At 37.2% G+C, this 25,087-nt stretch overlaps 1 long non-coding RNA gene across 1 annotated transcript in view; it reads left to right on the forward strand.

Moving 5' to 3' along the window:
• The window catches only part of LOC114008057 (uncharacterized), a 21,529-nt gene extending 12,536 nt beyond the window's left edge, over positions 1 to 8,993 (forward strand). The window contains exons 2-3 of the long non-coding RNA XR_003549623.1: positions 6,046 to 6,219; positions 8,835 to 8,993. This is a non-coding gene — a long non-coding RNA (uncharacterized LOC114008057). The remainder of the gene's footprint in view (positions 1 to 6,045; positions 6,220 to 8,834) is intronic.
• The last annotated feature ends 16,094 nt before the right edge of the window (positions 8,994 to 25,087 follow it).

The following is a 25,087-nucleotide window of genomic DNA, read 5'->3' on the forward strand; positions in this document are numbered from 1 at the left end:
TCCAGAAACATGGTCTTTCTTTATGTTTCTGTCTCTGTCAGCACATAACCTTTCTTCTAATCACCAAAGCTAGACAGTCCCGGATTATCCTGGACACTGTCTTTCTCATCACCAGCCACATTTAATGGATCTATTATACTCTGAAAACCCTTTCCCACCTTGCCTTTTTCATGGCCACTAGTCCCATGTTTTGTCATCTTTTTCCTACTGCAATAATCTTTTCATTTGCCCTTCCCCTCTCAATTCGATTTTCTATGATACCATGGGATTTATCTTTCCAAAATGCTAAATTGCTTACATTGTTTCCCAGATAATACATTTCTGAATGAACCATTTTTAAAAGCATGGATGTCTTCCGTATGCTATCTGGGTACCAGCAGGCATATTTGTTTGATCCATGGGGTTAAAATTTCTTTGAATGGACAATATTAAAAACTCTGGGCCAATTGGTGGTGTGATGGTGGTTAAAGCAACTAGATTCAAATTGCCCATTGTGTGGTTTGAGTCCCAGACCCAGCCATTTGAGAATCATGCCAGATGCATGTGAGTATGTACCTAAAATCCTGAGAAGGGAATGGAGAAGGGATTGTGGTGTGGTCAACCACTCTAGGGGTGCTTTCTTACTCTCTCTCTCTTTCTCTCTTTCTCTCTTCAGCAAGTACACATGCCCCCTATCAAATTTTTATAAAATTCCAATAATTAACTTATGATATTTACTACTTTCCCTGAAAAAAGTAACTAGTAACTGTAGGTCGACATTTGTTCTTGCTGAACTGACTTGCTGCGTCCTTGTCCTCTCCCACGTGAAAGGTCTCTTCGTGTCACAACAGTGCCCGTGTCTCCTGACGGATGAAAGTATCCCACAACTGTCACTTGTTATATCTTCTTTTACTATATTTTCTGCTTCCTCAGTGGTATTCTAATGTCCATGCTCCTCAGCATGGCATTCAGGGCCCTTAGAGACTGGCTTTGCTCTCCTACCCTTACCTTGTCTTCCTCTGTTCCTCACCTTGTGCCTCTTCCATCTAAGACCCATCTCAGCTCAGTCCATGCACAAAACAGGGACTTATGGTACAGAATCAAATTTAGATTTTACTTGTATTAGTTTTGTTATCTTGGACAACTCTCTCACCTCTCTGTACCTTGAATATTTCCTTTGTCAGGTGGAGGTAGTAGTGCCTATTACAAGAGTATAGTAAGGATTTAAAAGAGAGCCACTAAATAAGAATCTTCTAGCTCTTTGAAAATGTTCAGTAAATTTTAGTTATTGCTAATTTCCCTCCAAACATCATGAATTGTCATCAGTTGAGTTTGCCCTTTTGTTTCTAATTTATTTTATTTGCCTGGTGCATTTCTTTTTATTATTATTATTTTATTTATTTATTTAATGTTCATTCACTGAACATCACAGCATACAAAATGTGATTTCCATCCAGAATACACTGTATAGTGGCTTAATCATACATGTTATCGTCCACAAATACTTTTCTATTTTTTTTTCTTATGTGTGTTTGTTATTTGCAGTTGCTTTCTATTCCTTCCCCCCCACACATTTTATTGATTCACAACATTTCTTAAATAATATAACTACTTTCAGTAGCAAGTTCAGCTGATACATACATATCTATGGACACATGATTGACTTCAGACATGAAATTCTGTGAGTAGAATGAATATACTTAGTACCTAGCTAAGGCTATATAGCTTACTTTGGTCATTACATAGGTATTTTTAAACATATATTTTAATTTCAAGAAAGGCAGTTTTAGCTTTAATAAATCAAAAAATGTTAACAGAACTTTGCTTAGGATTTAAAGTGAGGAAACAGGTTAGGATTCTGTTCAAATAGTAGGTACATGAACCTGTCGATAACTCAAGAGAAGACAAAAATCCTTAACTCTGGAAAAGAAAACATAGAAGAAGATCAGTAATGTTTTAGTCGAAAGTCATAAGATTCTATTTCACCAGTTCCGCCTCATGTACTTAATCTAGCTTCTGTTGTAGTCCAGTCTTCCCATTTATATTTCTCCTTAAATATCCAACTCAAATGCTACATTTGGGTGGTGCTTTTTATTTTCCTTTTCAGAATTCATTGCCCCTCCTTCCCCCACCTAGGCTACTTTGGTTATACTTTTCATGGACATACCATATCTCACATTAGAGTTTTAGTTACCTCAATTTTAGCTACTGTAGCAGTTTTTACAAGCCATTTTTTCTGTTGCGTGTCTAACTGATCACTGTGCAAAGATTCAATATTTAGAAATAGTTTGTGACTTGAACAAAAGTGAAGTTATGACTTTGACTTTGATGAACCAAGTAGTTATGAGCTGAGTTAACCTTAAAGAGCATAATGAGCCAGCCATGACACTCTGCAATACTGAGGCTATATGAGAAGGTTCTGGATTCACATCTCAAGGTCTCCTTTGCATGCTGGCCATGAGTGCATGCCTGTGACCTGGACTGGTTAAGATTGGGAATGTGAAGACCTGGCTAGAGGTACCTGTCTCATTCTTTCTCTGTCTCTCTGACCCTCAGTCTCCTGTCTCTGTCTCTATCTTTCTGTCATGGAAAAAAATGATGGAAATTAAAGTTGGAAAAAGAAAAGCATCATGTGAAATCCATTTACTGAAGAAATGGAAAATCAAACAGATGTGGAAATTAAATACCATTTTAAATCAATGGGGCAAAACAAAGACCAGACTGCCAACACTGTTGCTTTGACCTGGCAACTCCTTTTCTCTTTGGTACAGTCAGGAGGAGAAGCAGCTACATTCATGTGGCTATGGGGGTATGCAGGGAGGACTCCCAGAAGATTATGCAGTGATCATGTAGCCACTATCACCAAACCTCATGGAAGGATGAAGAAGACTGCAGCAGCCATATTGTTGTGGACCCACATTTATAAGAGACAGACTTCACTGTCAGCACCTCTCTTATGCAGGGGATGCAGTGAGTCATCTTTCTTATATTAACTCATCACTCCTCTTTCTCCCTTTAGCATTATGTCATAAGGGTCAGCAGTGCCCGGCAGTATGCTTATAATCAATACTTACTGAGTGAATGAGTAACTATACACAAGAAATATGTCTAAGATCACATAACCAATAAAGAATGGAATCATTTGAATACAGAACCTTCTAAACGTCCTTCCCAGGATCATTTCATTTTTACACACTGCATGATTGGATGACACTTCATTGTAAATCCAAGCAGGCATATGAAGTCTATTAAACCACTCTCACTAAGCATTTTCTCGCAATTTTCACCTGACATGTTTTTCCTTCATGCCTAGGAGGATTTTCTCAGATGTCTACTCATGTTAAAACACAGTTGAAATAGCTCATCCTCCCCTTCCTGCCTTATCTAGATCTGGTGCTCCATGTCTTTGGTCCCATCAGCCAAGTGCACACCATCCTCATATCACTCATGATTCTCTACTGCGGTCTCCACCAATAGAACTTGAGCTCCCTTCAGGGTAAGGAGCTTTCTCACTCTATTCAGAGGCTTGAGTACCTTGCAGTTTTCAACAAATTATGAACATTCAATAGATATTTCTTCAACAAATATGTAAAAGAAGAATACTAAAGCCCCAAGAAATGTAACTTGGAACTATAGAGACAAATTAGAAATATCAACAATATACTAAACCCATGTAAGAACTTATTGCTGAAGAACCAGCAGTTAGTGTAATGGCTATGTCGCTGGACTCCCATGTAGTCAACCGGGGTTCGTGTCCCGGACCCGACGGCTTAAAACTCGCGCCGCGGGTGCGTGTGCGTGTGTACCCAAGATCCCGAGAGGAGAATGGAGAAGGGATTGCGGTGTGGCCATCCCCCCTGGGGGGTGATTTTTCGCTTTCTGTCTCTCTGTCTGGCGAGCGCACGCACCCTATAGCAAAAAAAAAAAAAAAAAAAAAAAACTGTTTGCTGAGTACCCACTCTGGCCTGTTCACAGTACTCCCTTATCTTCCTATCTTTACACTCCCTACTGCCCAATAGACGGAAATGATTAATTCCCAGTAGAACATTTTTACCTGTGCCCTAGGCTATTTTTCTATTTTCTGTTACAGATTTAGTTTGCCATTACACCCAATTTTCTTCTTTTGTAGCTGTAGGCATTGTTTCAAGACCAAAAAACTCTCAATATAAACAGAGGTTTATAGTTTTTTCCCAAATTAAGAAGTAGCATAAAAGAGGAGATATTTTAACCCAGCTGCAGTGCTGCGCCATTAGGACACTGTACCCTGCAGCCTGTGACCACACGGAGGTCTGAGTTTAATTCTGAGTCCAACCTAAAGGCTGAACACTGTGGCATGTGCTTGCAGACCTGGTTGGGAGACTAACATAGGAGGATCATACCATAGAGATTGAAAACAAACAAACAAACAAACAAACAACAGCAAAAGAGGAAGTATTTCAACAGAGTTGATCCTGAAGAAATCCATGTAATCTTGAGACCATATCCATACTGTCAAGTGCTCTTTTGGGATGGGGTTTCAAAATGCAACCGTGTGGAAGATTTGGATTCAGAAGCCTTGTAGGTACAAATTTAGAAAAGCTGCATTTTAAAAAATGTAAAAGAAGTAGAAACATCAGGGTTTGAGTGCCAATGTTATTTGCTTACAGAAGGTTGGTGGGGGATAAGGATGCTTTTTATTTCCAGCCTCAGACAATCTCCTAAGAAAGTAAACTCAAGACTAGGTGAGAATTGTGCGGCTTCATTCTGTCAAAACATATTGCTACTTATAGGCTTAGGGATGCTGCCAATAAAATATTTCCTCAACCCCCGAGGTTGAACAAGAATAGACTCTTGGATAAGATTATTGTTAACAGCACAAGGGTTGATATAGCCACGAGTTAATAGCTCCTGGCAAACAGCAGCCCTTTTTGTTCTGTGTGAATAGTTCTTCCTCTACTGGTCTGCCAAACTAAGCACATTTGGTGTGTTTTCGAAGTGGCACGCAGGAGGTCAATTCATTAATCATTCTCAAATAGTGGGAAACAGAGGCTCCCGTTTAGGAAGGTACCGGAAATGTAGTCCTTTCTGTTTTCCCCTTGTAAGCTAGTAGAGAATATTATGCCCCCTAAAAATTCCTTGCATCCTCAAGGGCTTGTACATTTCTCATCTCTCTTCATTAGAATTCAAATGATTGCATCACCTTTAAGTAGATGATCAAGTGGGACTGAAAGAATAGGGCATATTTTTTTCAAAACATATTTCGTTCTTTTTATTTATGGTGTATATAAAATACCTACCTTGAGTATATTTTTTTGTAAATTTGCCCTACTCAGAAACCCACTTCTCTGGGAACTCCAGTATGTTTAGTGTTTGGCAACCGTATTTCTGTCTTAGATAGGTGTGTATGTACCTAAAGATAATTTAAGCCCACCCCCTTTTGAACTTACTTGCAAGCGTGGGATTTGATGGCAGAGGGACTTGAGTGGAAGATTTGATTCCAACTCTTGCTGACAAGGAGACTGGACAACTTATGTAACTTCTCAAAGCCTTGTTTTCCTCCTCTCTAAAATGGGTATAATTTTAGTCTTGCTTCCTAGAAGAGTTCTGAGATTAATCTAACACTACTCTGGGACTTCAAATTGTTTGTAGAAAACAGAATTAAAGTATCATTTAGTTTTGATGCAAAAAATTAAATTCCATGAATAGTTCTTTTTCATAATATATATTTTTATAAACTCTCTAAGGACCCCTCATGTATGTAAAAAATCTCACTTTAGGGAAGAAATCTCCTTGTTCTCTCCTTGTTCTCTTCTCTCACTCTTCTCTCCTCTTCTCTCCCTCAATATTCTTTTTTGTCTTCTTTCTCTTACTCCTCTCCTCCTTTTCATCCCCTCTTCCTCTGTTCTCCTTTGCTATGTCTGAAAGACATCCTTTTGCTCTCCTTTCCTGTGTGAATTCTGCTAGAAAATGATTCACATTTTCATTAATCGGGGGTCTCTAAACATATGAAAGGCAAAGGGCTTTTTCTTGCATGCTGGATTCTATTTAAACTGAAAATAAACTAATTTTCCTATGATTTTTCCTTAGGCTTCTCATTGGAAGAACTCCAGATTTTGGACAACACGGATGCAGCTGGCTCTTTTGTTTGATGGAAGGAATCACAGAGCTAAATATCCAGTGGAATATCAAATGGAATACAAGAGACTTTCCTCTCTGCTCTCTGGATCTCTGCAAAATGCCCTGTTTGTTTTGAAGGTCAAAGTGAGTTCTAAGCAGTAATTGAATGCAGAGCATATAATGCTCGCCCACTTTAGATGCGAGGCTTCCAAAGCCGATCAGGCAGCGGAACTCTTGACATTCTGTTTGTTTTTGTGTGAATAGAAAACTCAAATATTTAATTGATTTTGATCCTCTGCAATATGTGGCTTTATCTTCATTTACAAACATCTCTTTTCCTGTCTTACCTTTGCTCTGAGAGTCCAGACTTCCTGCTGTCCCCAGTTTTTTGCATCCTTTTTCTGAAGCCCATAGAGTGCTCGTCAAATCCTTTGCATGCTCATGATTTAAAACACGTAAATAGGAGCCAGTAGATAGATGACGTAGTGGTTACGTGACGAACTCGCACATGACCTATTGCGGTTGGAGTTCCAGATCCGGGAAATTATGGATTATGAAAATTATGTCGGGTGCGTGTATGTGTGTGTCCAAGATCCGGGAAAGAGAATGGAGGAGCTGGGATTGCAGCATGGCCTTTCCTTCTGGGGCATGATTTCTCACTTTCCCTCTCACTGTCTTTATCTCTCTTTCTCTGGCAAGTATACACGCTCTAAAGGAAAAAACTCTTATTAAACAAAAAAAGCAAACAAAACAAAGTGAGAGAAATAATTGCTTTTCATAGAATTTTATCCTATTTCCAGTGAACTCTCTTAGAACTATTTTTATTTTCTCTGATTTCTTCTCCTAGTATATTCAATGCACACATTTTTCAAAGTGTTAACTCTGAACACTCTGAATGCTTTTCTCAAAAAAATTTCTGACAGTCTTTCTGGTGAAGTTACCTAACGTACTAGACTAAATAACCCTGGTCTAGCCTGGATTAGGGAATAAAGACTGCTCCCATTTCTCCAGGGACTTCACACATACCACATGTGGCTTGATTTTGACCAAGCAGAAACTTGACAGCATTGATACTGACCTCCAAAGCGCCCTGGCTGGCCTGTGTATGATACCTGGTGTTTTTGTTTGTTCTCTAACTGCTTTTGCGTTTCTCCAAGCATTTCCTGTATTTGCAGTTAGTTACTGGTCTTGCATAGTTACTTTCTTTCCTTTACAAACTATTCCTTCTTACTGCTCATGTCTTTTCAACTCTTCATCACTTTCTTGTCTATCTTTTATATTTATGGCTTGTGTGTCTCAGAAAGACAAGGCAAAGGAAAGGACCTTTCTTAAATGAGTCATAAAAAAATAAGCACAGGGACCAGCAGATGGAATCCCAGACCTGGTGGCTTAATACTCAAGCTGGGCATGTATGCATGCATGTGTGTGTGTGTGTGTGTGTGTGTGTGTGTGTGCCCATGTGTGTATTTGCCCAAATCCCAGAATGAGTACGGCAGAGAGAGGACAGTGGCATGGCTATCCCCTCTGGGGGAGGGGGTGGGTGATTTCTATTTTTTTTCTTTTTTGAGAGATTTTTCGCTATAGGGCGCGTGCGCTCGCCAGACAGACAGAGAGAGACAAAGAGACAGAAAGCGAGAAATAACCCCCCAGAGGGGATGGCCATGCTGCAATCCCTTCTCCTCCATTCTCTTCTTGGGATCTTGGGCATGCACGCACATGCACCTGGTGTGTTTTAAGCCACCGGGTCCGGGCCACGAATCGTGGTCGACTACGTGCGAGTCCAGCGACATAGCCATTATGCTAACTGCTGGTTCCCAAGGGGTGGGTGATTTCTCACTTTCCCTCTAACTGTTTCTGTCTCTCTCTCTGACAAGTACACTTGCTCTAAGACAAAAATCTCAAAAGAACAAATGAGAAAGAGAGAGAAAGGCACAAAAAAGAATGACAATCATTAGAGAGCTAGATAGTGGCATAGCAGTAAATGTGATGTTTTGTCAGGTGGACCCACATGAGAGAATTCTAGGTTCAATTCCAGAATCCTCCCTAAGTATGCTATCCATGTATTTGCCCATGTTCCAGGGCTGGCTAGAATGGATAGATTGTGGCATAAAGATCCTGTGGTGGAAGAGTCCGACCCAGTAGGTCCCCAGGATCTGTTTTGAGCCTTTGACCTTTGAGCACAGTTTTGGTCAGCTCAGCACATTGGCAAGGCTGCTGCTGTATGCCCCCTGACCTATGAGCAAAGCTTAGGTTGACTCAGCATGTTGGCAAGGCTGCTTGCTATATGCTCTGGAGACTGCAGTAGCCTTGCTGGTAAGTGACCCCCCCTCTCACTCCCTGATATACTACTATAAAAGAATTACTTAACTCTCTGATACATCCTGAGTATGTGATAAGATTTCCTGAAAGTCCCTGACCACTCCCCTTTTCCCTGACCACCTACTGTTAATTAAAATGCTTCATCTCTGCAGTCACAATAGAGGGTGTGCTGAAGTTCTATCTAGGCAGAAATCATCTTCTTGACCTTTGGAAGACCCTTCAGGATACATTTTACATAAGCTTAAAAATAATATTTTCTTTACATAAAATAAGATTAGGCTGAAACTGGCCCAGGACACCCCCACCCTTACCAAGTGAAATAGATAAATATATTAGGATTCCTTAAATTAAGGTTTAGGTCCCTATAAAATTATATAAGTATCATTCTTTATTGAGATCCATAAGAACTAATACCTATACTTGAAATTTTTTCTTCTTAGCAATGTACTCAGTAACCACAAGATGGCTGCCACCGAGCATTGGCTGATAATTAACTCTGCTTGCTGGAGGCTATTTCCCGAAACAGCATTCCATGAAGTTTCTGAAGACCTGCCTACATCAAACAAACAATTGCTGAACTGTAATAGACCCGCCCTTAATCCAACCCTGAATGGAATCTATGTTCCCTAGTGTTAAAACTTTATGAACTGATAATTAGAACACATAGCCCCTCACCTGTTTACTTGCATGTATCACGTTTTCAATAAAAAGGCACGAAAATTCCTAGCAGTTGTCACTCTTCAGAGAGCAATCTCTGGGAGTGCCCAACTGAGGACATGCACAAATATGGCACCAAGGCCTCAGTCTTTCCTTCCTGTGCCACCTCTGATGAGATAACCCACCCTCGCAGAGGCTAGACCCTGGCACTGTGGAAGATACTATCTCTCTCTCATAAAATAAATAAACGAATAACCTTTAAAAATTATATGAAAAAAAAATGACAATCAATGGAAAACATAGCTTAGTCTCGGGATGAAAACTGACTTGAACTCCTAATATACTTGGGGACAGAGCTGAGGTTAGGTTCCGTCTGTCTGCCTAGAACCTAACACAGTGCCAGCCACAGAGAGAGAGATTTGTAACAGACTAGTAGACTACTGGATGGATTTTTTTTTTCTTAAAGTCCCAGTTTAACATAGGCACTTAACATATTTTCTGTGCATGTTACAATTTCACACTGAGGCAAGATTAGGCCAGTAACAGGTATATTACACTTATGAACTGAATGACCTGAAAGCTTGCATGTCGGCCTTGGTATTGCCATCCATAAAATGATAAGCATTAATGAGTACCTAAATTAGATGATTTCTTTACAATGACCTTGAGATATTAATGTTTGATGTGTTGAGTTACGGGTGAATGCACATAAAGGATTTTGAGCGAAGACCAGCAAATATTAAGCATAATATAATATTAGAGTTTGTTACTATTGGTAATAGGAGTATTAGCAAGGCTGAGTAGGCTCCACATGTATGCTGCCCAGACAGAGGAAAGCAGATTTTGCAAACACTGGCTGCTCAGTATTTGGGAAGCGTGTTAATTTATGAGATAACCACATCACTTTACTTCCCTGGTTCACCGTAGCTACATAGCATTTTTACAATAACATGTGCTTTTGTTTGTTTGCTTGTTTGTCTTGCTTTTGGGGAGTCAACACAACCCTCACCTTATCCCCACCACGTTATTTCTGAGAGTAGGGAGTTACTCCTAAAATGTTACAGTACTTTAGAAAAGGCACACTCTATTTTTCACATAAAATCGTACATTTTTCTGGACCTTCCCATTTTGGACTAACTGTCAAAGAATCCACTGCCGGATTTAAGGACATTCTTTCATGGGTGCAGCAGCAGATCAGGCTGGAATGAAATCTGAGTGTTGCTGCTTGTGTGTGGTCCTTGCTCTTCCTAGGGACCCACCCTTCTGTTCCAGAAGACTTGCCAAAGGCATTTTACCAAAGGGGAATGCTCTCCAGGGTGGCATATTCTTTTCTAAAATATGAGGAATAAAAACATGTGTGGCAAGATGAGTTTCAGGACTGATTCAACAGGTAGGAAGGAAGAAGGCGATTCTTAACTTCTTACCCTCAGTGTCCCAGAGGCTCTTCCCCATTCCAGTATTTTACCAAAGAGGGATGGTAGTCCTGGAAAAGGGTAGGGACATTTATTCAGTCATTTCTCAAATATTTAGTGAGGATCCAGACATAAGTGAGGGAAAAGATGTTTACACAGTCCTATCCTTAAAGTATTGGAAGTGGGCTGGCTAGTAGTCTAGTGGTTAAGGGCACTGGATCTCACGTGATCCACTGTGATTTGATTCCTGGCCCTGGTGGCTTGAAAATATGCTGTTTGTGTGTTTTTATGCCCCAAATCCTGACAGGATGGAGAAATGAAGAGGGGATTATTGAGTGAGCCTGCCCCACAAAGAGGTGCTTTCTCCCTTTCCCTTTTTATTTGGTTTTCTGTATTTTTCATATGAACACACACATTCTCAGGAAAATTAAAAAAAATATATTTAATAGTCTCATTGTAACATGAACATAAATATTGCACATAAACCATGACTAGGGCACTCATGAAGAAAGTTAGCCTACCACACTCAAAACTTAGGCAGTCCCTATTCTAGAGGCATGAACCTCTCTTTGAAACAGTTTAGCAGCAAGGACTATTCTTTTACAAGGAAGAATCTGAAGAAAACATCATTGTTTTACCAGGATATCATATGGTTAACTTTCTACACCTCTATAAGGCTCAAGGTTATGCGGGCTTAACCCCCAGCACCGTACATTGTCAATAAAAGCTGCACCTATTCCATGCACGGTGGACACTCTCAGAGATTAAATTAACAACATCTCATAAGCCAGACCCATGACTGAAACTGTGTTAAAATAAAATCTATAGTGTGTAGGGCCCCACTAAGTCATCTCTGTTGAGGGTACAAGAGGTAAAACAAACCAAATCGAAATAGAGCAAAATAACCAAAACAAATAATGGTTTGCCAAGCAGTTGGGAAGAGGAATGACTCTCAGAACTATAAATCACATCTGTTAAAACTTGTGATTATCCCTTGCAAGTTTCCAAAAGGAAAATGTCTCAGAAACAAACAATTACACAAAGAACAAAAGCATGCATTAGGCAGGAGAGCAGTACTCCTTTCAGGGGCATATTGATTCTTTGAGAAAAGAAACACTTAGTTATCATGTAAGTACGGTGGAATAAAGGGGAGTTTAGTGGACAAGACAAAGAATCTGGAGTTTTGATTCTGACCCTCTTAATTATGTGAGTGGAATTACTTAGTCAGCTAAAACACACTTTAATTATCCTTTTTTAAGTAAATAAATAAGAAAATAATAAGAAAGAACCCCTATGATACTAGGGCCATAGGACTATATTTCATTATAAGAGCCCAATGAGATGTTCGTAGAAGTGCTTTATGAAATGCAAAACATTCTGAAATGATCATTTAGTATTTTTTTAACAGTTACAAGAAAAACAAATAAGTTTTTGAACAACAAAAAAATCTGAATTTCATACTTAGGCTTTATTTTACATAAATTATTAAATATTATTATTCTTTTAGACAGAGTCTAGCTCTGTTGCAGTCTTCCTGCCTCAGCCTCTCAAGCAGCTGAGACAACAAATGTGCATTAGCATACCAGCTTTAAGGATGGACTGGGAATCAAACCTGGGCTTCCCATGTGGCCTCAAGCGGTAATGTTTCACCAGCACATTATAAGCTAAATATTAAATATTTTAAATAGGTAGATATTAAATAAAGTTCAAAGATATTTACCACAGGTGTTTTTTTTTTTTGAGTTTTTGTCTGAGAGCATGTGTGCTTAATGGAGAGAGACAGAGATAGTAAGTGGAGAAGTGAGAAATAACCCCTTGGGGAATGGCCATGCTACAATCTCTTCTCCTCCATGCTTCTTCTGGGATCTTGGGCATGCACATACACATGACTGGGCATGAATTTCAAGCCACTGGGTCTGGGACTTGAACTGTATCAGTCATGTGGGAGTTCAGCAACATAATCACTATGCCATCTGCTGGTCCCACCACAGAATTTTAAATACCCTGTATTAATGGTTTCCTAATTACTGAAAAGTCACCTAGTTTTTCACTATCCCCTTATATAGCCTATTCTAATCAAAATATTTTTTATCTCTTGCTTCATACAGAGGTAAAAACTGATGCACCACATGTTAAAAATTTCCTGAATTAGGCAACTCTACAGAAATTCTATGATTGTCTTTATGCATTCTTGTTCATAACCTGGTGATAAAAAGGACTCGAGATGGAATGGGTGAAAGCACAATTTACTGGCCTCTAATCCCAAGATTTTCATGAGGAACACTCTCTTTTTGTTGTTGTAAGTTTGTTCATTTCTTCTGTAAATAAGAGAGTAAGAAGGCAAGAGCTTACATTCCCAACAAGGTCTTGACATCATGATCTACTCTTGACCCCAACCAGCCCTGGACCACAGGTACTCACATATCTGGAATATTCAGGAAGGCTTCAGACCTAAACGTGGAACCTCCCATGTGGGTAAGTCCCACAGTGCTGTGTCTTACCACTGTGCCATCATCCAATCCCCAGTCCTTTTTAATATAACAGTAACACATTTAGAAGAAACTAAATTTTTAAAAAGAAATTGTTGTACCTCACACAGGGTGACTATAATCTATATTCAATCTATTCTATTCTATTTTTTTTTAAAGAGGTTTTTGCTGTAGGGCACATGCGCTCACCAGAAAAACAGAGAGAGACAGAGAGACAGAAAGCAAGGACCCCCACCCCCCCAGGGAGGGTGACCATGCTGCAATCTCTTCTCCTCCATTCTCTTGGGATCTTGGGCAAACACACACACGTGTCCAGTGTGAGTTTAAGCCACCAGATCTGAGACTCGAACCGCCGTTGACTATATGGGAGTCCAGCCACATAGCCATTACACTAACTGCTGATTCCAATCTATTATATTCTTGAAAGTTGATTAGAAAGTAGATTTGAGTATTTTTACAACACACACACAAAGTATAAATATGTGAGGTCATATGTATATTTATTACCTTGTTTTAGTCACTCTACAACATGTGCATATTTTAAAACAAGCAATATGTACATAATAAATATAATTTCCATCTGTCAATTAGAAAGTAATCAATTAAAATAAATGATAACTTCATATGTTAAACTTCTATCACTTAAAATTGGATTCCTTTCCAAAATATGTTTGCTCTTATGAGAATGTTATTCCAAAAATGTATGAGCTCTCCTGCTAAAACCTACCAAATTTATTGTAATGGAACATGGAGGCCCGTAGAACATACCTGACTTGATACTTTTCTGCTTTCTCATTTGTCCTGTCCCATTCTGTCTCCACATAGTGAGATTACACATAGTGCTTTATATTTAAATTTAAATAAATTAAAATAAGATTAAAAAGCTCCTCAGTTGATAGCATTATCAATATTTCCAGTGCTCAAGAGTCATACACATGTGGCTAGTGGCTACCATGTTGATGACAGATATAGAACATTGCCTTCATCACTAAAGTTCTTTGGACAGGACTAACATAGCTTCTTACTGCTTGGCCCATGCTGATGTCATCATAAATAAGAGTAAAAGAAATAAGCATGGGACCAGCAGTTGGCATACTGGCTATGTCACTGTGGTTCAAGTCCCAGACCCAGTGGCTTAAACTCACACTGGGAGTGTGTGCATGTGTGCCCAAGATTCTGAGAAGAGAATGGAGGAGAAGGGATGTGGCATGGCCATCCCCACTGGGGGATGATTTCTTGCTTTCTGTCTCTCTGTCTCTCTCTGTCCTTCCGGTGAGTATAAGCACTCTATAGCAAACACCTCTCAAGAAAAAGAAAAAGAAAGAAAAACATAAAAAACCATTCATAGTAACAAAGTTTAGAGTTGCAAAGATTCCCCCCAAAAAACAACAACAACAAAAAACACAAGACTTTGGCCCAAATTTCAGCTTTCCTCTGAATGAGATCATGTACTTCTTCTCTTTTCTTTTTTTTTTTTTTTGGAGATGTTTTTTCTATAGGGTGCGTGCACTCGACAGACAGAGAGAGACATAGAGACAGAGACAGTAAGTGAGAAATCACCTCCCAGGGGGGATGGTCACGCCGCAATCCCTTCTCCTCCATTCTCCTCTCGGTATCTTGGGCACGCACGCACACGCACCCAGTGTGAGTTTTAAGCCACCGGGTCTGGGACGCGAACCGTGGTCGACTACGTGGGAGTCCAGCGACATAGCCATTACGCTAACTGCTGGTTCCCATGTACTTCTTCTTTACAAGGTGAAGTAACTCAGGTCTAGAAATACCAGCTGATCCATTCAAGTTCATACAGTGAAAGGGAGTCACACTAGAAGCGTGAAACTTGTTTCACTTTTTCCCTTTGCAATATTTCCTTTATAATGTCACATGGCTTTTCCTCATTCATCACTCACCTGTAAGAAAAAAAAAAAAAAAAACATGGGACAACAGAGTGCAATTTTATTGACTATGACAATAATTTCTTGTGAATCTTAAAGCTGGTTAGAGCATGTCTATGAAAACATATTCCCAGTAAAGCCACAAGCAAAACAAACAAACAAAAAAACAGAAACAAAAAAACCCCACCTCAGTATCATACATGATTCATAAAAATTAATTGTTAATATTATCAAGGAGCTATATTCTGTATACAACACATACCCCCATTCCTTAGGCACATCATTTGATTCCTATACCTGACAACTGTATATATAAAATTATTATACTAACTTCATAGTTGAGGAAACTGACACTTAAAGATGTTAAGTAGCTTTTCTGAGTTCTCAAAACTGGAGAATAGTAGATGGTTCAAGATTTAAATCCAGGTGTGTTTAACTCTAAAACCCATTTTTCCAAGAAAAGCCCTCTGTTGGCAATCCCCTGTGAAGGGTGAGTCACAGGAATGTTCTCTTAGCTTTCACTCAGCTCTAACACTGCAGAAAGGCTGTGTGAGTGTGTGTGGTGTGTGTGTGTGAGAGAGAGAGAGAGAGAGAGAGGACTCATCTGTTTCTGCTCAAATTTTCTTTTTTTTTTGGCTTGGTTGAAAAAGGAGTATCTACTTAACATGTTAAAATAGATGAGCAGAACAGAGATTATTGTTTCAGTGGGACTAATTCATATGACAAAGAATAGAGGAAGAGGAAAGAGGTCGATGAATAAAGATTTACCAGTTTATTAAGGATAGATTGATCAAATACCAAAAAAAGCACACACTTACTGTTACTTCTGCTCCAACTCTCTTTTTTACATGCTCATTCTGAGAAAGAAGACTTCAGTTTGAAAAATATAGGATAATAATAGTATTTATATCCAATAAACGAGAGCTGTTGTATATATAAGAACATAAAGGTAATATTTATTGTTTTTATTTCAAATAAAGCAATAGACTAATTTAGTGTTTCTTATGTTACAGAAATCAGGCAACATTTAAGGTACATAAAGATAAAATTCAACAGCATCTGTGTATTTGTGGAGTAATAACATCTAACATGTAAGATAAATGATGAATCTAAAGAATCTCAAACCACATGAGGATATCACACTAAAAAACCCTTGAAATAAGACTTATAGAACGTGTATCTTATGAGATATTACAGCTAGAATATGAACTACCCTGCTATTTATTAATATCCATTCTCTTGAGATCCCAGTAGCAGCAGGAGTAAAGACTGTTCATTTCTAATGTGTATCTCATTCTGTCCTGCCCTGCCCCATCCTGGGTAAATGGAGAAGGAATGGCATAGACTGGTAAAGCTCTTTAACCAGGCGTATGTTCTTACATGTGCTGCCTAATGATGTATTTCCTTTTAATACATGGATGATCTAACTCCTACCTCATCTTATCCTAAGTGTGTAATGAAAGAGATACATATGCTAGCAAGTAACTCCAACATGTCGGGTAGGCTTATCCCATTGGAATCAGAATAAAAATGGTAACAGCATTATGAAAATAGAAAAGCCTTCACATTTTAATGAAACTCCTTTATATCGCATGCTCACAGGCTAAAAGGTTGTCTCTAACTTAACTGGTTCAAGCAACAAATGGAACATGAGTAGAAGAAACGTGCCCATCAATATCCTTTTTTCTAGTCCAACCGTAAGCTGGCATGTGTCTGCACTGTTTCCAGATGACCAACAGAAAGACTCGTTTCTTAAAGCTATTGTTCTTAGTGCTGTATCTTTCAGTTGATCAAATGCTGACAGACTTGCAGCTTCAAACCATGTGTGAGCCATACCTTGGCACAGATGCAATAGAGACCTTCTTTAGCAGTTGATGAGCAAGCCTTGCTGTGGCCTCCACACAACTCCTGCTCAGAGAAGGCAAAAGCCAAGGTGATGGCAAAACGCTTCATTCCTGTTTATCCTATTACCTCTTCATAAGCCCATATTACATCCACATTTTAACACCAAGTACAGAATATTAAATATTAATTTAAAAGAACTTGAGGGAAATCATATTACAACTTCACGGTAAATTTAATTTAAAATGCTAAAAGCAAATGCTTTTCCTGTACACTATGTTTGCCTTTATGGAAACATGTGAACTGATGCTCATTTTTTATTAAGGAACTGTCTGTAATTGTGGGATTCTCGGAGTCAGAAAGTAAAGCTGACACACCATGGGAAGTAGGCAAGTTCTATTACTCAACAATTTATTTTCCCAAGGCTTGCTAATCATTCGCCCACAGCCAATTGAATCTACTTAAATCTCTTCTAGTACTGCATGGATTACGTAAAGCAATAGCTCTGAAAATAAATTTTTTGAAAAATTAAAGAAGAAAAGAAGCATTGGGAATCAGTTAAAGTCATGGCTATATTTGTAAAAAATAGTAAAGGGGGAAATCTGTGAGCAATAGCATTCCATTTTATTATTTATTCACTTTTATTTATTTATTTATTTTCTTTTACCTCAGCACAATGATTACACAATATGCCTTATTACATTTTTTTTCCAGTAATCTTTAGTGATGCAATTTGGCAAACTTTTTTTAATTTTTTTAAGAAGACTTTTGGAAAAGCAACTATGATTTCTATCGAGAAGAATTAAGTGCTGGAGGGACTCTACATTCAAACACACATGAAGCAGATAGGAGAGGGTCTTTACTTTGCTGTCTCTGAGTAGCCTGGTCACACAGAGAGTATAACCATTTTAGTCATTTCACTCTAAATCTTCATACTTTCAGCACACAAATACAAGTGCTTATGACCGACTACTCACATACATATCTCTATTCCTTTCTTAAAGTTTATGTATGAAGACCAGCAGATGACTTAATGGTTACATTGTTGAACTCCTACATAGTTGACCATGGTTCAAGTCCTGTTCCCAGTGGCTTAAACTCATGCCAGGTGCATGTGTGCCCAAAATCCTGAAAGGAGAATGGAGAAGGTATTGTGGAGTAGCCATTCCCCCTGGGGAAGAGATTTCTTGCTTCCTGTCTGTCTCTCTCTCCAGTGGGTACATTTGTCCTATAGCAAAAACCTCTAAAAAAAAAAATGTTTATGTATGTATATTTGTATTTCTTGAGAAAGAAGCAGTCCCAACCATGCCTTTATACTGTAGCTCATCTCCAGCCTCGGTCAGTCTGGATCATAGATAGAGGTGTACATGCCAGGTATGTACAGGGGAGGCATCAGGGTGTGAGCCTGGGAACTTCCCATGTGGGTCCAGCATCAGAATGTTAAATTACCATTGCACCAACTCTCTAGTAAGTCAGTAACACAGGGAACACTAGCATGTTCAAATACTAAAATCTGGTGAGCTGACAGAGAATCTTTAGAACCCTCAAAATTATCATGCCATTAGGTTAATGATCCTTGGAAGTTTAAATGACTCGATTGCCTTAATCTTTACAATAATCTGAGTTAAGAGTGAAGATCATACTGTATTATTTAATGCAGTCAACCTTAGTATGTATATCCCCTGTCCCCCCAATTTTACAATGGTGAAAAGAAAACAGAGTCTATTTCAGCCTAAAATGCTGTCATAATGATCTCTTTAATTTCAATTGGCCAAGATAATTTATTCAGGTTATTTACCTTCTTTCACTCTAGAAAATATTAGTTGATCATCTTCATTAGAAAATGAAATTTTGGAGACCAGCAGATGGCATGGTGGTTAAAGCGCTGGACACTCGCACATGGTTGACCATGGTTCAAGTCCCGGACCTGGTAGCTAGCTTTCTCACTTTCTCTCTCTTCTCTCTCTTTCTCTTGTCAAATTAAAATAAATGAATGAATAAATAAAATTAAATAAATAATTAAAAAAGAAAATGAAATTTTGGATAACTAAGTCAAAGATGATGTGTGAATAATGGCAAATGCATATCAGACTAGAGAGTATGACGATGATTATAAGTAGCTCCTTGTTGAGGTACAGGCTTCACTCATAGTTGAAATTTTTTTAAATTTAACTTTATCTATTTATTTATTTATTTTAATTTAATGAGAGAGAGAGCAAGAGAGAGAAAGCTGCCAGGTCCAGAGCTTGAACCGTGGTCCGCTATGTGTGAGTCTAGCGCTCTTAACCACCAAGCCTCCTGCTGGCCCCCATAGTTTAATTTTAAATATAGTCTTAAAACCACAGGTGTTTTTATAATAAACTCTACAGAAAATCATGTTTTTTTAAAGGTAGAATATTCCAATTCATATATGTGAATTAAAATCACATTTTAATGATTTTAATCTTTAGATTATAAAAGAATACTTGCAGCTCTCTACTTTCTCATTTTCTTATTAAAATTGTGTTACTTCAGGATCTCCTTGTATTCAAAAAATATCTGCAAAATTCTTCTACGCATATCTGTATTTCCAGAATTTCCCCCAATAAATCCCCTTTTCTTAATGCAACAGAAGGGGCAACCTAAGCTCGACTTCATTGTCATCCTCCTGCTTGAGGCTCAATATTGTCTATAACAAACTTCAAGTTCTTCAGCCCATCCAACAAGGTTATCTACAATTTGACCCCTTCTCTAACTTACTATCTATCATTTACCAAGCTACATACATCTTTGAAGTGCTTATTGTTTCCTATCTACATAGACATACACATGCACATACATGTACATGTACGCATGCATGTATGCATACCACGGTTGGTGGAGTAACACTGTGACAACTCGCCAAAGTTAATGGAGCTGCCTATTTTAACAACGAGCTGAGTCAGCAAGAGACAATGCAGTAGCAGATGGCTTTCAGGCGGTCAGAACTTGTCCTCTGGTTTATTCTCTGAATTTATAGTAACCAGAACTGACCTCTTGCTGACTAAGCTCCCTGGAGTTTTTGGTATGCCTCACAGAATCTGGGCTCGTGGAGTCTAAGAGTGAAAAAGGGTAGTAGAAACTTTAGAATAATATCATAGCCATATTAAAGATGTGTGGCCTTAATTTATACTTTGTTGATGCTGTAAGAAAGATGATTTACCTTCCATGTTCTTCTAAGACTTTTTCAGGTCAACACCGCATGTTAGCCTGATGGCTTCCAGAACTTTCCAAAGAGAGTGAGAATACTCATCACTTTATCTTTCTTATCTCTTCAGTCTTTTTTTAGTGACTTGACAATTGGACCTACTTTAATTGAATGAGTTAATTTGACAATTATTTATCTATTTATGTACTTAAATAATTATCCAAGTATTATGCAGAGATATGAATATCCATTAGTTGATTTATATAAAAAATATGTCTGTGGATTATAATTTCTTTGCAGAATACAAGGATAGTGCAAAAAGTCTGTGAAAAAATGAAATTCAAGTATGACTTTATTTTGGTGCAAAAAAAGTTTGAAATTTGTGCAAAATTTTATCAGAATGTGCATTTCCATATTTTTGAAGATACCTTGTATAGTTTGAAAAGTCAAATTTTACTGATATGTTAATATTTTGTAATTCTTGCTAGAAAAAAATTGACATAAAACATGTACCATATCTTAGGTCTAAAGCTTAAGTTATTCTTAATTATATAAAATAATCAATATTTTTTTTTTTTAGTTTTTAAGTCAGTTTATTACCTTTTCACATTAGGAAATGTAACACAGGAAACAAGACATGGTATTTCAAACAGTATTGATTAATGAGGAAAGTGTAAAACCTTAGAGGCAAACCTTGACATTTCTATTTTAGGATCTTTCAAATTTAGCATTCAGATTTAGTAAGTGAATTTCCTTGGGACTTAGCTTATTTAGTAAAAAATTATTGACATGATAATTATACATATTTGGGGTAAAATGTAATGTTTTGACACATGTATACATGATCATGTCATGATAGTCAGCATATCCATCACTTTAAACATTTATCATTTCTCTGTGGTAAAAATATTCAAAATCCCCTCTTCTGATTATTTGAGATATGCTCTTAAAATTATTTTATGGAGGCTTTCAGGAATTCATCTCAGCATATACTAACTTAAAGAAAGTGGCTCTATTTTTTTTTTTTTTTTCATTAGCTCCTTATTGAGCTTAAGCTCTGGCTGTTTCCTCATGTGTAAACCTCTGAATAGTTGCAATCATTGAGCAGCAAATATCAGGATTTTTCATAGAACACATGGAGTCATTCCCATGCTCATTGCCTTCCAAGTAATTGCAGGGCATGAGAATGATCCAAATGAGTCAGGATACACTTTCAAAATAATTTCATAATTAGGGAATCCTGTGAATCTATCATTTAATACAAGTGACCCATATATATATGTATATGTAAACAGATTTTAAAAAGAATGACACATTTATTTTAAGTTGATTGACTATCTCGTGAGGAAACTGTACAAGGACTTATTCATATCCTTAAAAACTCAATAAAATGCTCTGCAAGTGTAAGGATCAGGCTTTTCTTGTAGGAGAGGCAACATCATCATCAGGCCACAAAACGTTCATTGTACCATGCCACACAGCTCAGCTTCAGTATGAAACTTTAACCAGACTAAGGAAAAGGATCCAAAGGGCTGGTTATTCCACAGGGCCTTGGAGCAGTCGGGCTTTGACCATGATTAAGACAAAACTCTTTGGAAGGAAGATAGTTGTAAGTTTCCTTGGCAGTGAAAATTCTGAAAGACAAGAAAAACATTCACTGGAAATCTTATCATACATTCTGCCTTTTGATATGACCTTTTTTTGATAGAGAAAAAGATTGATTAAAAATACTTGTTAACTTTAAGCAGAGGATAATAATTAAGATCAGTTTAGACATTGATTTAGGTAGAATGAAAAGCTGGAGGTGGAATAGATTGGTCTAGGAAAAGAAACAAGAATTATAGCCATAAAAGAACCACTTCCTACCCACTGTCATTCCCGAACTGCTGATGCCAAGTATTTTGTGGGTCAGAATCACCAGATTTATATTTTTTTCTAGTAGAAATTCTGTTCCGATTCCAGAAGGAAATTTAAGAATAAAAATGCTTATATGAAAGATGACTCTTAAAATAAGCATCCCTAATCATTTTTCTTGGTGGTGCTTAAAATCTCTTTCCAAGGTTCCAATGAAGTCATGCTCATAAACAAAATTGTCAGTTTTACTAACACCAACAGATACATTAGCAGTTACTAGTTTAATATCATTTTAGACTTTCAAAAAAAGTCTTAGAAACAGCTTTATGTACCAGAAATCTAACTATGTTACAGTTGTGAGAGTAGTATATCTTACATACTTTTTACTTCTCATAAGTATTTCTTTTGAAAAACCAGTCGTGTATTCCTTTATTATTATAAACGAGTTAATAACAGAGTGAGTAAAGACTTATTGCTGTAGAAAATTTTGAACTGCACTCAACTTCACAGAATATTTTCATATATTTATTTTGATTAAAGACAAAAGAGAAAAAGGAAGAGATGTAATAGGGATTATGTGGGATTATTTTCCATCCAATAAATATTTGTTTAACATTTTTCAATAAAATTTCATAAATTTCAATTATTTTTCACATATGAAAGATAGTACTAAACTATCTTTAAAATATAAATAGTTCTAACAAATTGATATAAAAATAAGTAGGAGCTATTTATAAGCAGAAAAAGAATAGAATAAAATTATTCAAAAAAGAGAAAAGACATTATACAAATATTGCTAGTTGGGATCAGCAGTTAGCGTAATGGCTATGACGCTGGACTACCATGTAGTTGACTGCAGTTCAAGTCCCAGATCCGGTGGCTTAAATTCAAACCATGTGTGTCTGCATGCCCAAGATCCTGAGAAGACAATGGAGGAGAAGGGATTACGGTGTGGCCATCTCCCCTAGGGGGGTAATTTCTTGCTTTCTGTCTCTCTGTCTCTCTCTTTCTGGAGAGCACATGCACCCGATAGCAAAAACCTCTCCAAAAAATAAATAAATAAAATATTGCTAGTTAAAAGGAGTGTTAGTAACAATCAAATTACTATTTTTATATTTTTAAAACTTCAGCATTTTTTAAAAAGTGAATAATCTATAATTGCAAGGAAAATATGAGAGTCCTACTCTTTGTTGTACTTCTGGTAAAATATAAATAATATGGGTCTCTCTGAAAATAATTTGAAATAGTCACTAAAAGCTTAAAAAGATTGACTAGCAAATGGCTTAATGGTTACAACACTAGACTCCCACATAGTCAATTGTGGTTCTAATCTTGGACCCTGCAGCTTCAAACTCACTTTGTGCAGAGAATCCTGAGAGGAGAGTAGAGGAGAAGAGCTTGTGGCATGACCCTCTCCTCTGGGGTGGGGTGTGTGGGGGGTGTGATTTCTTGCTTTCTGTCTCCCTGTCTCTCACTTTCTCCGTAGTGAACACATGTGCCTTCTAGCAAAAAATCTCTCTTAAAAAAAAAGCTTAAAAAGAGTTTCATATCCTTTTAGGCCAGCAGGTGGCAGAGAAGGTGAAGGGGCCCGGATCCCACATGGCCAATTGCAGTCCTTACTCAGCAACTTAGAAAACACACCAGATATCTGTGTGTGTGTGTGTATATATATACTCAAAATTCAGAGAGAAGAATGGAGGAAAAGGAATTGCAGTGTGGCTCCCCCTTGGAGTTGATTTCTTATTTTCCCTCTTTCTCTCTATGTCTCTGTCTCTCTCTTTCGAGTACATATGCCTTAGAGCAAACTAAAATAAATAAATAAAAATTTTAAAAAGAAATGCATGTCCTTTAAAGAACTAATTTTTATTTTTAAAAATCTGTATCAAATAAACCATTAAAAATTTCAACAAAAATCTAAATAAAGAGAAAAAAATATTAGCATAAATATGTATTCATTACACATCTTTGTAGGTTACAGAATGGCCTTTGAAAGTATGTATGCAATGTGTAATAACCAAATTAAGGTTATCAACATATTCATTACCTTCAACATTTAACATTATGTTGTGAACATTCAAATCCCACTTCAGTGGTTATCCTGCAAGTAGATACTGAATTGCCTATGACAATCTTTACCATGAGGTACAGTTCTAAAGATAATCATACTGGTGAACAATCAAGCAACAAGCTATCTAGTAAAATAACAAAGCTAATCTTAACATAGCCAATGAAAGAAGAATTTGTCATTTTTATGTAGAGGACTGTGAGAGTTAAGAATTTATAATCTGAAAAAAGTTCTGTAGGTATCAATCATTGGTCCAGTTAGTGACAGGTAAAATTGCACTTAACAATACCTCATTATGAAGAGATAGAAAAAGAATACTTTCACTCACACACTGCAAGTCCTCATTCTAGCACTGCATTGCACATAAATAAATCCTTGGAAAAGCAAAGATAAAATGAAAGATACATTTAAGAGTAAAGGCATGGTAAAGCCAGTGATTTGGTTATTTATAGGCTTTACAAATTTCTTGTATTTAGCCTTTTTTAAAAAATCATTTCAAAGAAATACTCAGCTGTTACATTTTGAACTTTACTTATTTTTATCTAATGTTATACAATGAATAATGTTTATAATAAATACATACATTGAAATTTGTGGAAATAATTATCTATGAAATAAATGGTGGATTTTTATTTAAATCTGCTTATGTGTAAAATTGTTTAATCTACATTCAGTCCCAACATTCAGCATTACTTTGAATATATGTGGACTTATCCTTTTTTTTTTTCCTAGTTGTTTTGTGGTCTCTTCTATTTGTCTCTCTTTAGCTTCCCTGGTAGAGTACTCCCGTAAGTATTTCCTGATGGGTTGTTTTTATTTTGGTGAATTCTTTCAGCAATTTTTTCATCTGGCAATGATTTTATTTCTCTTTACCAGTTGCAAGGTAATCTTGCTAGGTATAGCCCTCTTGGCTGAAATTGCTTTTCTTTCAGAATTTAAATATGTCTTCCGATTCTTTCATTGCCTGCATTATTTCAGTTGAGAGAGCTTATGTTAGCCTAATGGGGTAATCTTTGTAAGTAACTTGGAGTTTCTCTATTGCCAATTTTGGAATTTTGCTTTTGTCTTTGATTTTTACCAATTTGGCTATGATATGCTTTAGGGAAGGTCATCTTAAGTTATATCTATTTGATGTCCTTTGTATCTCCTGGATTTAGATATTCACACGCCTTTCTAAGTTTGGAAAGTTTTCAGCTAATATATTATGAAAGATGTTTTCTATGCCATTATCTGTCTCTTCACTTTCTGAAATTCCTACTATGTGGATATTCAAGTGTTTGTATCTAGGATTTCCCATATATTGTCCTCAACTTTAA

Source organism: Tupaia chinensis, unplaced genomic scaffold (genome assembly GCF_000334495.1).
Source record: "Tupaia chinensis unplaced genomic scaffold, TupChi_1.0 Scaffold000277_1, whole genome shotgun sequence".
Classification (NCBI taxonomy): domain Eukaryota; kingdom Metazoa; phylum Chordata; class Mammalia; order Scandentia; family Tupaiidae; genus Tupaia; species Tupaia belangeri.